Raw genomic sequence first — 15135 nt, 5'->3', positions numbered from 1 at the left:
CACCGTGTCCTGTTGAAGCAGGCACTTCTCAGATACCTTGTCTTCCAACCCAGCCCTCTGACATATCCATTTTTTTTTGACAAGTGCAATCATTTCAACAACAGGGCCGTTCAGATCCACTTCATGTATTCAAAAACTCTTCCTAGAGGATCTCTGTTTGACTGCTTCAAGGATCTCCCTGCTGGTAATGGCTTTTTAGTGGTTATAGAAGGACAGTCTCACTGCCTCCAGGCTAACCCGTTCTAGTTGCTGATCCTTCAGAAAGCCCAGTGCATCCAAAACCCAGGAACACCTGCTGAAGTCTGGGTTTGCTTTAGGATTTTCCCCATGAAACTAAAATAGATCTCCTTCTTCCTCCTCTTCTTCCCAAAGGCTGAACTGGCCCATTCGTATTTCTTTTTGGCTGGGATATAAATTGTAGTCTTCTTAGGAAATTGTAGTCCATGAAGCAAATGAAGTGCACATGGAAGACTTAATCCATATACATCTAGCTCAGACCACTGGCCTAATAATTGAGATATGCTAGTTGTTGAGTAACACTCTGAATAAAAATCAATAAAGTAGGTGAAAGAAGATAGAATGTGTCAGGGGTTCTGCTTTATATAGGGTGATCAGCAAGAGTGTCTCTGATGAGTGATATTTCAGTAGAGAACTAAAAGAAATACGTAAGCTTAGGAGGAAAACATTATGGACAGAGAGACTGTCAAGTGCAAAGGCATTGAAATTAGTGGGTCATTTATCCATTCTAACAGTGAACTGAGCAGGGAGAAATAGACGTGAAATTAGTGAGACAGATGGGGAGCTTATCTGTGGGTCTTGTCTACCATGCTGAAGAGCGGGCTTCAGCTGCAGGAATAGGAAACCGTTGGAGTTCTGAGTTACAATGACTTGGTCTGACTTTCAGATTGAAGAGGTCACTGACTATTGGATAAGCAGGTGATAGACTTTAGGGACAAGGTTTGAAACAGAGAAACCAATCTGGAGGCTATTTTAATAGTTCAGGTAAGGGAACTTGGTGGCTTGGAGGTGAGTGGAATTGACGGAGACAGAAAGAAAAGATGTGGATATTAAAAGTAGATCCAACAGAATTAGCTGATAGCTTCTTATGGGATGTAAGAGGAAGAGAGGAGCCAAAAAATGATTTCAAGTGTTTTGTCCTAAACAGCTGGAATCATGGAGTTGCTACTTTCCCATGGGGAATGTTGCTGGAGGAGTAAGGATGCAGAGAGATTGTGAAATAGCTGAATGGGGACCTGAGGTCAAGGGCAGTGATGGCTAAACGTGGGTGATGTACCACATGCTTGTCTAGTGAGGGAATGATCTGGTGAGAGGGAACAATTGATGATGCAAAAGAGGGAAGAAAGTCCTTGAGTAGGTGAGAGATGGGATTTATTAAAGCAGAGCAGAGGCTGGGCTGTGACAGGAATGCAGAGGGCAGCAGAGTATAGGAGTATTGATGCAGAGGGTTAGATAGAATTGATGGTGGTGGAAAAACTGGGGACTTCTCTTTTTACAACTTCTAGTTTCTCACTTATATGTGAAGCCAGGTCCTCCACTGTGGGAGAGGAAGGAGGAAAGCCACGTGTATCATTTTGCTGGGGCTGCCAATATCACATACCACAGACAAGGTAGCCTAAACAACTGAAAATTTTTTCCTCACAGTTCTGGAGACTAGAATTTCGGGATCAAGGTATCAGCCAGATTGGTTTCTTCTAAGGCCTCTCTCCTTGTCTTGGTCATCTGTGCCCTGTGTCTTCACATGGTTTTCCTTCTGTGTCTGTGTCCTAACCTCCTCTTCTTATAAGAATACCAGTCACATTAATTTAGGGCCCATCCTAATTACTTCATTTTAACTTAGTTACCTCTTTAAAGAGCCTATCTCCAAATGCAGTCACATTCTGAGGTACTGGGGATTCAAATTTTAACATATAAATTTGGGGGACACAATTCAATCCATAAAAAGGTATTTGAAGTTTGAGGAAAGTATGATATAATTCTCGAGAATGGGCTATAGGTACATTTAGGATTGTATGGCAATGTTTCAGTTAATGCTTTAAACATGTTCAGTCACAGTCATCATTGTAATATTCATAACACTTAAGAAAATCAAGGGATAACTTAAGTTTAAAGTTTTAATAACTCTATTCATGCCAATTAAATGTAAAAAATATTTTCTGTACATATACTCCAGTTGTATAGAAGATAAAAAAGAAAATAATAATAGTAGCTCTAGATTTCTTTACTATGCATACATATGTTCTAGGTATTTTTGCCAAGTGATTTGCATTTGTTATTTCATAAATTATGCCCACAGAGGGTCAAGATTAGAAAACTAGAAAAGTGGGGGAGATAGGTAGAGTGAATTCTCTAATTCTTTCATCCCATGACCTTCAGACTAAAGTCCAGCTTCTGCTAGTCTCTACAAAAGTCTTATATTCAGTATGAAAAGTCTATATCTACAACAGTCTTATATTCAGTATGAAAAGTCTATATCTACAACAGTCTTATATTCAGTATGAAAAGTCTGTGTGCATTCTCTGCTTTGGGTATTTAATACATTTTTTTCAAAATTTATTTATAGTTTGTCTTTAAATCAAGATTTAATATTTTCCACAAATATCTTGATTTTATTTTACAGTTCATTTTAGCAAATTTTAAAATTATTTATACAAATAGAGGGGAGTCTCTTTGGCTTTCTTAAAACTTATCCATAATCATTCAGTATGCGATGTTTAATTTTATTACTGTAAGGTTTAAAATACAGTAGAAAATGAAGAAAACACATAGCAAATATTTAAGTAGGAGACTAACATACATGGTTTCAACATACCTTTTTGTACTATTGATGGGGCATCTTCTGAAACTCATGGTCATGCTATATGATCAAATATAATCAGCAGTGGTTAAAAATATTTTTCAGAATTTTTTTTTTAAGAGAGGTGGGACCAATTCTAAGATGGTGGAGTAGAAGGACGTGCACTCACTCCCTCCTGTGAGAGCACCAGAATCACAGCTAACTGCTGAACAATCATTGACAGGAAGACACTGGAACTCACCAAAAAATGTACCCCACATCGAAAGGCAAAGGAGGAGCCACAGTGAGATGGTAGGAGGGGCGCAATCACAGTAAAATCAAATCCTTTAACTGCTGGTTGGGTGACTCACAGACTGGAGAACACTTATACCACAGAAGTCCACCCACTGGAGTGAAGATTCTGAGCCCCACGTCATGCTTCCCAACCTGGGGGTCCAGCAATGGGAGGAGGAAGTCTGAGAGAATCAGACTTTGAAGGGTAGCAGGATTTGATTAGAGGACTTTGACAGGACTGAGGAACACAGAGAGTCCACTCTTGGAGGACACACACTACAGATGTCCGTAGTGTGTGCATCAGGACCCAGGGGGAAGGAGCAGTGATCCCCTAGCAGACTGAACCAGACCTACCTGCTAGTATTGGAGGGTCTCCTGCCGAGGCAGGGGGCAGCTGTGACTCACCAACGGACAAGGACACTGGCAGCAGAAGTTCTGGGAAGTACTCCTTGGTGTGAGCCCTCCCAGAGTCCGCCATTAGCCCCACCAAAGAGCCTGTAGCCTTCAGTGCTGGGTCACCTCAGGCCAAACAACCAACAGGGAGGGAACTCAGCCCCACCCATCAACAGATAAGGGGATTAAAGTTTTACTGAGCTCTGCCCACAGCCAGTCCCTCCTTTCAGGAAGCTGGCAGAAGCCTCTTAGATAGCCTCATCCACCAGAGGGCAAACAACAGAAGCAAGAAGAGTTACAATCCTGCAGCCTGTGGAACAAAAACACATTCACAGAAAGACAGACAAAAGGAAAAGGCAGAGGACTATGTACCAGATGAAGGAACAAGATAAAACCCCATAAAAACAACTAAATGAAGTGGAGATAGGCAACCTTCCAGGAAAAGAATTCAGAATAATGGTAGTGAAGATGATCCAGAACCTCAGAAAAAGAATAAAGGCAAAGATTGAGAAGATGCAAGAAATGTTTAACAAACACGTAGAAGAATTAAAGAACAAACACCTAGAAGAATTAAAGAACAAACAAACAGATGAACAATACAATAATTGAAATGAAAGATACAGTAGAAGGAATCGAAAGCAGAATAACTGAGGCAGAAGAACGGATAAGTGACCTGGAAGACAGAATGGTGGAATTCACTGCTGTGGAACAGAGTAAAGAAAAAAGAATGAAAAGAAATGAAGACAGTCTAAGAGACCTCTGGGACAACATTAAATGCACCAACATTCCCATTATAGGGGTCCCAGAAGGAGAAGAGAGAGAGAAAGGACCTGAGAAAACATTTGAAGAGATTATAGTCAAAAACTTCCTTAACATGGGAAAGGAAATAGCCACCCAACTCCAGGAAACACTGAGAGTCCCAGGCAGGATAAATCCAAGAAGAAACACGCTCAGACACATAGTAATCAAACTGATGAAAATTAAAAACAAAGAAAAATTATTAAAAGCAACAAGGAGAAAACGACAAGTAACAGACAAGGGAACTCCCATAAGGTTAACAGCTGATTTCTCAGCAGAAACTCTACAAACCAGAAGGGAGTGGCATGATATATTTAAAGTGATGAAAGGGGAGAACTTACAACCAAGAGAACTCTATCCAGCAAGGATCTCATTCAGATTCGATGGAGAAATCAAAAGCTTTACAGACAAGTGAAAGCTAAGAGAATTCAGCACCACCAAATGAGCTCCACAATAAATGCTAAAGGAACTTCTCTAAGCAGGAAACACAAGAGAAGAAAAACACTTACCAAAACAAACCCAAAACAATTAAGAAAATGGTAATAAGAACATACATACTGATAATTACCTTAAATGTGAATGGATTAAATGCTCCAACCAAAAGACACAGGCTTGCTGAATGGATACAAAAACCAGACCCATATATATGCTGTCTACAAGAGACCCACTTCAAATCTAGGGACACATACAGACTGAAAGTGAGGGGATGGAAAAAGATATTCCATGCAAATGGAAATCAAAAGAAAGCGAGAGTGGCAGTACTCATATCAGATAAGATAGAAGTTAAAATAAAGAATGTTGCAAGAGACAAGGAAGGACACTACATAATGATCAGGGGATCAATCCAAGAAGAAGATATAACAATTATAAATATATATGCACCCCACTACATAAGGCAAATGCTAAGAGCTATAAAAGAGGAAATCAACAGTAACACAGTAATAGTGGGGGACTTTAACACTTCACTTACACCAATGGACAGATCATCCAGACAGAAAATTAATAAGGAAACACAAGCTTTAAATGACACAATAGACTAGATATATTTAATTGATATTTATAGGACATTCCATACGAAAACAGCAGATTACTCTTTCTTCTCAAGTGCACATGGAACATTCTCTAGGATAGATCATATCTTGGGTCACAAATCAAGCCTTGGTAAATTTGAGAAAATTGAAGCCATATCAAGTATCTTTTCTGACCACAATGCTATGAGATTAGAAATAAATTACAGGGAAAAAAACGTAAAAAACGCAGACACATGAGGCTAAACAATACGTTACTAAATAACCAAGAGATCACTGAATAAATCAAAGAGGAAATCAAAAAATACCTAGAGACAAATGACAATGAAAACACAACAATCCAATACGTATGGGATGCAGCAAAAGCACTTCTAAGAGGGAAGTTTATAGCAATGCAATCCTACCGCAAGAAATAAGAAAAATCTCAAATAAACAATCTAACCTTACACCTGAAGGAACTAGAGAAAGAAGAATAAACAAAGCCCAAAGTTAGTATAAGGAAAGAAATCATAAGGATCAGAGCAGAAATAAATGAAATAGAAACAAAGCAATAGCAAATATCAATAAAACTAGAAGCTGTTCTTTGAGAAGATAAACAAAATTGATAAATCTTTAGCCAGACTCATCAAGAAAAAGAGGGAGAGAACTCAAATCCGTAAAATTAGAAATGAAAAAGGAGAAGTTACAACAGACACCACAGAAATACAAAGCATCATAAGAGACTACTGTAAGCAACTCTATGCCAATAAAATGGACAACCTGGAAGAAATGGACAAATTCTTAGAAAGGTATAACCTTCCAAGACTGAACCAGGAAGAAATAGAAAATATGAACAGACCAATCACAAGTAATGAAATTGAAACTGTGATTAAAAATCTTCCAACAAACAGAAGTCCAGGACCTGATGGCTTCACAGGTGAATTCTATCAAACATTTAGAGAAGACCTAACACGCTTCCTTCCCAAACTCTTCCAAAAAATTGCAGAGGAAGGAACACTCCCAAACTCATTCTACGAGGTCATCATCACCCTGATACTAAAACCAGACAAAGATACTACTAAAAAAGAAAATTACAGACCAATATCACTGATGAATATAGATGCAAAAATCATCAACAAAATACTAGCAAACAGAATCCAGCAACACATTAAAATGTTCATACACCATGACCAAGTGGGGTTTATCTCAGGGATGCAAGGATTCTTCAATATACACAAATCAATCAATGTGATACACTGTATTAACAAACAGAAGAATGAAAACCATATGAACATTTCAATAGATGCAGAAAAAGCTTTTGACAAAATTCAACACCAATTTATGATAAAACTCTCCAGAAAGTGGGCATAGACGGAACCTACCTCAACATAATAAAGGCCATATACTACAAATCCAAAGCAAACATCATTCGCAATGGTGAAAAACTGAAATCATTTCCTCTAAGATCAGGAACAAGACAAGGATGTCCACTCTCGCCACAGTTATTCAACATAGTTTTGGAAGTCCTAGCCATGGAAATCAGAGAAGAATTAAAAGGAGTACAAATTGGGAAAGAAGAAGTAAAACTGTCGCTGTTTGCAGATGACATGATACTGTATATAGATAATCCTAAAGATACCACCAGAAAACTACTAGAGCCAATCAATCAGTTTGGTAAAGTTGCATGATACAAAATTAATGCACAAAAATCTCTTGCATTCCTATACACTAACAACAAAAGATCAGAAAGAGAAATTAAGGAAACAATCCCATTCACCAGTGCAACAAAAAGAATAAAATACCTAAGATGGTATTTACCTACCTAAGGAGGTAAAAGACCTGTACTCAGAAAACTATAAGACACTGATGGAAGAAATCAATGATGACAAAAACAGATGGAGAGATATACCATGTTCTCGGATTGGAAGAATCAATATTGTGAAAATGACTATACTACCCAAAGCAATCTACAGATTCAGTGCAATTCCTATCGAATTACCAATGGCAATTTCTACAGAACTAGAACAAATAATCTTAAAATTTGTATGGATACACAAAAGACCCCGAATAGCCAAAGCAATCTTGAGGGAAAAAAATGGAGATGGAGGAATCAGACTCCCTGACTTCAGACTATACTACAAAGCTACAGTAATCAAGACAATATGGTACTGGCACAAAAACAGAAATATAGATCAATGGAACAGGATAGAAAGCCCAGAGATAAAACAGTCAACTACTCTCTGGTAAAGGAGGCAAGGATATACAGTTGAGAAAAGACAGTCTCTTCAATAAGTGGTGCTGAGAAAAGTGGACAGCTACATGTAAAAGAATGAAATTAGAACACTCCCTAACACATACACAAAAATAAACTCAAAATGGATTGATGACCTAAATGTAAGACTGGACACTATAAAACTCTTAGAGGAAAACATAGGAAGAACACTCTTTGACATAAATAACAGCAAGATCTTTTTTGACCCACCTCCTATAGTAATGGCAATAAAAACAAAAGTAAACAAATGGGACCTAATGAAACTATTTTTTAAAATTTATTTTGCATTACGCAGGCCTCTCACTGTTGTGGCCTCTCCCGTTGCAGAGCACAGGCTCTGGACGTGCAGGCTCAGCGGCCATGGCTCACGGGCCCAGCCGCTCCGTGGCATGTGGGATCTTCCCAGACCGGGGCACGAACCCGTGTCCCCTGCATCGGCAGGCAGACTCTCAACCACTGCGCCACCAGGGAAGCCCCCTAATGAAACTTAAACACTTTTGCACAGCAAAGGAAACTGTGAACAAGATAAAAAGACAACCCTGAGAATGGGAGAAAGTATTTGCAAATGAATCAACAGACAAAGGATTAATCTCCAAAATATATAAACATCTCATGTAGCTCAATATAAAAAAAACAAACGACACAATTAAAAAATGGGCAGAAGACCTAAATAGACATTTCTCCAAAGAAGACATACAGATGGCCATGAAGCACATGAAAATCTGCTCAACATCACTAATTATTAGAGAAATGCAAATCAAAAGTACAATGAGGTATCACCTCACACCAGTTAGAATGGGTATCATCAGATAATCTACAAACAACAAATGCTGGAGAGGGTGTGGAGAAAAGGGAACCCTCTTGCATTGTTGGTGGGAATGTAAATTGATACAGCCACCATGGAGAACAGTATGGACATTCCTTAAAAAACTAAAAATAGAACTACCATACCACCCAGCAATCCCGCTACTGGGCATATACCCTGAGAAAACCATAATTCAAAAAGAGTCATGTACCACAATGTTCATTGCAGCTCTGTTTACAATAGCCAGGACATGGAAGCAACCTAAGTGTCCATCGAAAGATGAATGGGTAATGAAGATGTGGCACATATATACAATGGAATATTACTCAGCCATAAAAGGAAACGAAACTGAGCTATTTGTAATGAGGTGGATAGACCTAGAGTCTGTCATACAGAGTGAAGTAAGTCAGAAAGAGAAAGACAAATACCATATGCTAACACATATATACGGAATTAAAAAAAAAATGTCATGAAGAACCTAGGGGTAAAACGGGAATAAAGACACAGACCTACTTGAGAATGGACTTGAGGATATGGGGAGGGGGAAGGGTAAGCTGTGACAAAGCGAAAGAGAGGCATGGACATATATACACTACCAAACGTAAGGTATATAGATAGTGGGAAGCAGCCGCAGAGCACAGGGAGATCAGCTCGGTGCTTTGTGACCGCCTGGAGGGGTGGGATGGGGAGGGTGGGAGGGAAGGAGATGCATGAGGAAAGGGATGTGGGAACAGATGTATATGTATGACTGATTCACTTTGTTATAAAGCAGAAACTAATAAAAAAAAAGAAAGAAAATAACAAGACAAAACTGAAAAAAAATTAAAAAAAATAAAAAATGGGCAGAAGACCTAAATAGACATTTCTCCAAAGAAGACATACGGATGGCCAAGAAGCACATGAAAATCTGCTCAACATCACTAATTATTAGAGAAATGCAAATCAAAAGTACAATGAGGTATCACCTCACACCAGTTAGAATGGGTATCATCAGATAATCTACAAACAACAAATGCTGGAGAGGGTGTGGAGAAAAGGGAACCCTCTTGCATTGTTGGTGGGAATGTAAATTGATACAGCCACCATGGAGAACAGTATGGACATTCCTTAAAAAACTAAAAATAGAACTACCATACGACCCAGCAATCCCACTACTGGGCATATACCCTGAGAAAACCATAATTCAAAAAGAGTCATGTACCACAATGTTCATTGCAGCTCTGTTTACAATAGCCAGGACATGGAAGCAACCTAAGTGTCCATTGAAAGATGAATGGGTAATGAAGATGTGGCACATATATACAATGCAATATTACTCAGCCATAAAAGGAAACAAAATTGAGTTATTTGTAGAGATGTGGATGGACCTAGGGATTGTCATACACAGTGAAGTAAGTCAGAAAGAGAAAAACAGATGTCATATATTAACACATATATGTGGAATCTAGAAAAATGTTCCAGATGATCCGGTTTGCAAGGCAGAAATAGAGATATAGACGTAGCGAACAAATGTGTGGACACCAATGGGGGAAAGCGGGGTGGAGGAGTGGTGGTGGTGGGATGAATTAGGAGATTGGGATTGACATATATACACTAATATGTATAAAATAAGTAATAAGAACCTGCTTATAAATAAATAAATAAAATCCCCCCCCAAAATAAGAGGTAAATGAGAGAGACTTAGGAATAAATTGTATATGGTATAATGTTTAAGTTATCTTTCTCAATACAAATTAATTTGTTAGACATTTCTCTATTCTTTCTCAATACTTAGAAATATGTCAGATGGCTTTACTTTTGCTTCTTGGCAGGCATACCTTGAATCCTTAAAATGAATGAAATTTTATGCTGCAAGTTGTACCACAGTGTACTTTTCTTTCACTTAGCTCTCTCACACAGTGAGACTTGGGATTTTACCAACTTTGAATGCTTATCTGTACTCACAGCCATTTGGGTTTCATGCCATTTGAAAACCAGATGAATACTATGGATTCTTTAGAAAAATTCAAGACTTTGCATGTACATTCAAAACATTGCATCCAGATTCAAGCAATTCATGGATTCCCATATGACAGCCCGTGAATATCCATGGACTTCAAATTATAGTGCTTCTAGATTAATGGTAATAGCCTGGTTATACCAATTATGACTTATCTTGATGGAATATAATGTATAATAGGAACAGGGGGATGTTTATGATGAACTGAAGCATGACGAAAGCAAAACACAAAGTTATATATGTACTATGATTACAATGATATAAACTACACATCTCGACAAAAATTTTTTAAACTCATATAAAACAAAAGTAGCTGTTTAAAAGTAGTAGGATTATGAAATTTTTTCTTTTAAAAATTCCTTATTTTTAAAAATTCTATATTGTTTTGTATTAAAAATAATATATGAGAAACCTACAAAAGAGATAATGTATAACCTGAACAAATGCAATCATTCCTTAGGTGCTTATTGAACATCATTCTTTTTTTCTTTTCTTTTACCATCTTCCTTTTTGTTCTCTTGACTGAAGCTAAAATAATCATTAAAAAAAATTCAGTCTGGTTATACCACCTCTGCAATTAAAGCTACTCAGTAGCTTCTGACTATGGTCTCCAAGTCTCCTTTTCATGAGATGGCCTTTGCCCATCTCCCTACATTTCCCCCACTTCACTAGCCTTTCCCAGAAAAAGCCTACTCCTCCTTGCCTCTCTGCCTCTACACTTGACTTTGCACATTCATCCTCTTGTCCTCCTGCTCTCTTCTCCTAAATCTTAATCATCCTTTAGATTTCAGCTCCAACTTTACCTGTTAAGGAAAGATCCTATTTATCCTCCAGCTTGAGAACAGTACCGCATTATTCACACTTACAAGTATTCTGATTTTAATTTCATAGATTTTTTTTGTGGAAGGAATGACTAATAAACCCACAAGACAGTTCATATTTTTTGTAAAACATTAAAATATTAAAAACATGGAGGTTTTTTAAAATATATATAGATAATACTGAGAGCAAAGCATTCCAAATGACTAATTTAATCAATACGGGCAATCCACTCCCATAATATTAACATATGTAAGGCAAGTCCTCTTCAAGATAGTACAATAGGAAATTACAAAGGTAGAGAAAGTGCTCAAGTGGAGAAGGTATTTTATAACACTTACTGTTTATTTTTTGAGATTTAGGCTGATAATATGACCCCAAAACATCCAGCAATTTTCAAACATTCAGAGAAAATGAAAGTCACTTAAGTTAAAAAAAAAATTGAGTCAAACATATTATTTGTTGTCATGTGGACACAATAGCTAACTGATTGAATCTCTATTTCTTTAAAGTTACATAAGTACTGCCTTAGGTCATTTCACACTGCGGGGTTCAAGAGGAAAGACAAATTAGCTCAGTGGGTACTAATCTCAGCATCATCTCTATGGTTGGAATAGCACTTCTGAGTGTTCATATAGAAGTTCAGCCTTCTTGAACTATTTCCAGTTTTACCAACCAGAAAGTGTTGGTACAAGTTTACGTAGCTTCATTCCTGTGGACTTAACGTTTAAGGAATGGTGATATATATCACATCCTGCATTTTGCTTCAAATAGCCTTAGTACAACAAAGATCATGAAATTACACTATTTTTAGCTTTAATTTCAAATATTCTTGGAAGCTTTACTTTAGTAGGTCCTATTCTGTAATCTTATATTGATCACAATATAATATGCAAATAGGAAAATACATATATATTTTTAAAACCATAATATCCAACCTGACATTTTTAATCTCATAAGATTACCCAGGAAATGGATGAGCTGCTAAAATATTAAGGCTAACAAATCATCAATTCAACGGCATTTTATAGGTCACCCTGACCGGAAGAACTGTCAACCGTTCTGTTCCCTTCATTCTGTAAATCAAGACTTTCAAAGGTTTTGCAGCTTAGAATGCATCCAAGGCAGTAATCTGAAAGTTTTCAATTTTCTTACCAGGTACAATTACCTAAACCTGCTGGATGCTGAGTAGATATCTAATGATTGCTGTTCACCAAAGGGCAGTTAGGATTCTGGTCTCAAAATGTTTAATAACATATTTGAGAGATGGAAACTTTTATTATTTGTTTCAATTGTTCTTAATTTTTAAATTGTATCTTTGTGCATATCTAAAAGTTCATAGAATAAAAGGTTTCTATGCATATCTAAATAGTAAGGGAAAAAAACGCTTAGGTTTAAAACCAAAAAATTGGATCACGTATACCTGAATTCCATCTAAGAGCCCTAACAGCCAGGTATTTTTTCATAAATTATAGACAGCTTGATTCAGACTATACACATAGCACTTAAATGGAACAATATATCTGAAGAGAGGCATTCCCTTTCTTTCTATACATTTATTGCTTCTTAAACAAATTTTGCTTCACTTTCAGGAGTAAGGGATGAAATTCCTCTCTCCTCCTCCTTAAACCTATTTGCTTTGCAAATGTGCTAATGCACTTTATTCCAACAGTTAAAGAAGAAGTGCTTTATCAGTAGCTAGAACAATTTCACTTTCCAGAAATGTGATTATATTCAGTTTCATTAGGTGAACCATGCAATTAGGGATATCAATCTTCCCTTTCGGTACCTGAAGAAACTTCTGACAGTGGGTGATTTGGCGAGATAAGCTCTTCACAAATTTAACTTCCTGTTCAGTTTCTTAGCACCTTAATTTTCTTACAGCTTTTAAAAAACACATGTGCAAGAGGAGTAGCCAAATCCAAAGAAGGCAAGTGTTTGTATAAATACTTGTTATAAGTAATGTTGTGTTGCAATAGAAAGCTCCAATGATTACATGGCTAGGTTTTTATACAGTATTTTAGATGAATGCAGAGATTTACAGCAAACAAAATATATTCATGTGGCTTAAAGGATTAGAAAATATTTACTTTTGTGAGAAAGTCATTGAACTTTTGGTCTTTTTCTTTACACGTTAAAATAAAACTGTACCTATCTCACTGCTGGTATTAGAACTAATTTGTTAAAGAACTAAACTTAAACTAGCACAGGGGGCAGAGTACTTTCTGATTTCCTTAATAAAATGTCTATGGCAGCATCTAGTTTTGTTCAGAAAAGGTGTGCCATTTTTCTATATGAGTAGTTATAATTTAAATAGTAGCTTTCATGTCATAAAAATATGAGACCTTTTCTCACTTCCTCTACCTAGTAGTAACTTGAAGATATTCCTATTCACAGTATAAAGCAAAAAAGAATCCACCATAAAGTTTTATGCTTTTTTACTCCTTTTTCTCTTTTATGTTTCACCTTCCTCATATAGCCAGCAAGCAGTGAAAATAATTCAACACTTGTGTTAACGTATGAATTTCAGGGGTTTTTTTGGGGGGTGGGGTGGGGAAATGAGAGTTAATGATGTACACATTCATACTGTGCTTCTAAATGCTTTATTATTCCCAGAAGTAGGGGACTTTGCCCAGTGGGTAAGTGGTATTTCTTGGAGAAATATAGTGCTCAGTTGGAAGCTTATTGAAGAAATACTATACAACTTAACTGTTTTTTCTTGAACAAGTATCTATGAAATTCCATATTTTTGGTGGACTAAATATCAGTTTCAATTTCACTTAACAAATATTTATTGAGGACCTACTCTATGCAACTTATGATACTCAAATCAGTCAAATATCCAAAGAACGTTAGTTGGTGAGTCAGGTTCACATGGTATATGCAGGAGAAGAGTGTTGAGAAAGGGATCTTATGTGCATATCACAGTGAATAGGATGGATCAAAGAGAGTAAGTAGTTAATCCAAGTTCATACAGTAAATAAATGGCAAAATGGTACTTCAGAACACAAATTTTGTCTGAGTTAAAGCCAAAGTGGTGTTCATTGAATTGTATTGACTTTTGTATTAGTTTCCTATTGTTAATGTAGCAAATGATTATAAACTTAGTGTCTTTAAACAACACAGTTATTAGTTTGCAGTTCTGGAGGTTGCAAGGGCAATGTTCCCTCTAGAAGCCCTAGGAAGTATCCATTTTCTTGTCTTTTTATAGCATCTAGAGGCCACTTACATCCCTTGACCTGTGGCCTCTTCCTTGAATCATTTCAAACCTCTGCTTTCTTCATCACACCTCTTTCTCTCAGTCTGATCCTCCTGTTCCCTTTTCGCAAGGACCCTTGTGATTGCATTGGATTCAACTGGATAATCCAGGATTATCTCCCATTTCAAAAACCTTAACTTCTTTACAACACTGAAGTCCCTTTTGCTCTGTAAGGTAACATATTCACAAATTTCCAGGGATTAGGGTGTGCTTGTCTTTGGGGAGGCCATTATTCAGCCTACCACAACTCTCTAGAGCCTAGTCCATTCCTACTTAATTTTGCCATTGGAATTTATCTTTCAATCCTCTTTTTGCATCCTGACTTTCCTCTTATTTCTGGCTGTCCTTATTTCTCTAAGATTATGACCCTGTTTAGAAAAAAAAAAAGCCACAATTTTTCTTTGTTTTACCTTCATATTGCTTGAGATTCTGCCATGCTTCTAATAATGAATATTTCTTGTTAGTGGTAATTCCTGGATTTTAATTTCTGATGTAATCCCTCTGTTTCTTGAGAAGGACTTTGAGGAAAAGTTTTAATTTTGACAGAGATAGAAACAAAGGGAGAGTATTTTATTTTGAAGGATTTTGATGAACAAAGGCCCAGAGCAAGATATATAAGGTAGAACCAAATAAAATAATGTTACGTAGTCTATAAGGAACATTTGATAGTCTGTAGGATGAGAGAGGAAAAGTAA

General features: G+C 37.0%; 1 protein-coding gene and 1 pseudogene across 1 annotated transcript in view; one reads left to right on the top strand and one right to left on the bottom strand.

The window, feature by feature from the left end:
- Positions 1–15135, top strand: part of SEMA3E (semaphorin 3E) — a 271091-nt gene that overhangs the window by 23926 nt on the left and 232030 nt on the right. The window lies entirely within an intron of this gene.
- LOC132496403 (histone H2A.N-like) lies at positions 130–14856 on the bottom strand (annotated as a pseudogene).

This window comes from Mesoplodon densirostris, chromosome 9 (genome assembly GCF_025265405.1).
Source record: "Mesoplodon densirostris isolate mMesDen1 chromosome 9, mMesDen1 primary haplotype, whole genome shotgun sequence".
NCBI lineage: Eukaryota > Metazoa > Chordata > Mammalia > Artiodactyla > Ziphiidae > Mesoplodon > Mesoplodon densirostris.
The sequence above is the reverse complement of the archived record's forward strand: the minus strand, read 5'-3'. Positions and strand labels throughout refer to the sequence as shown.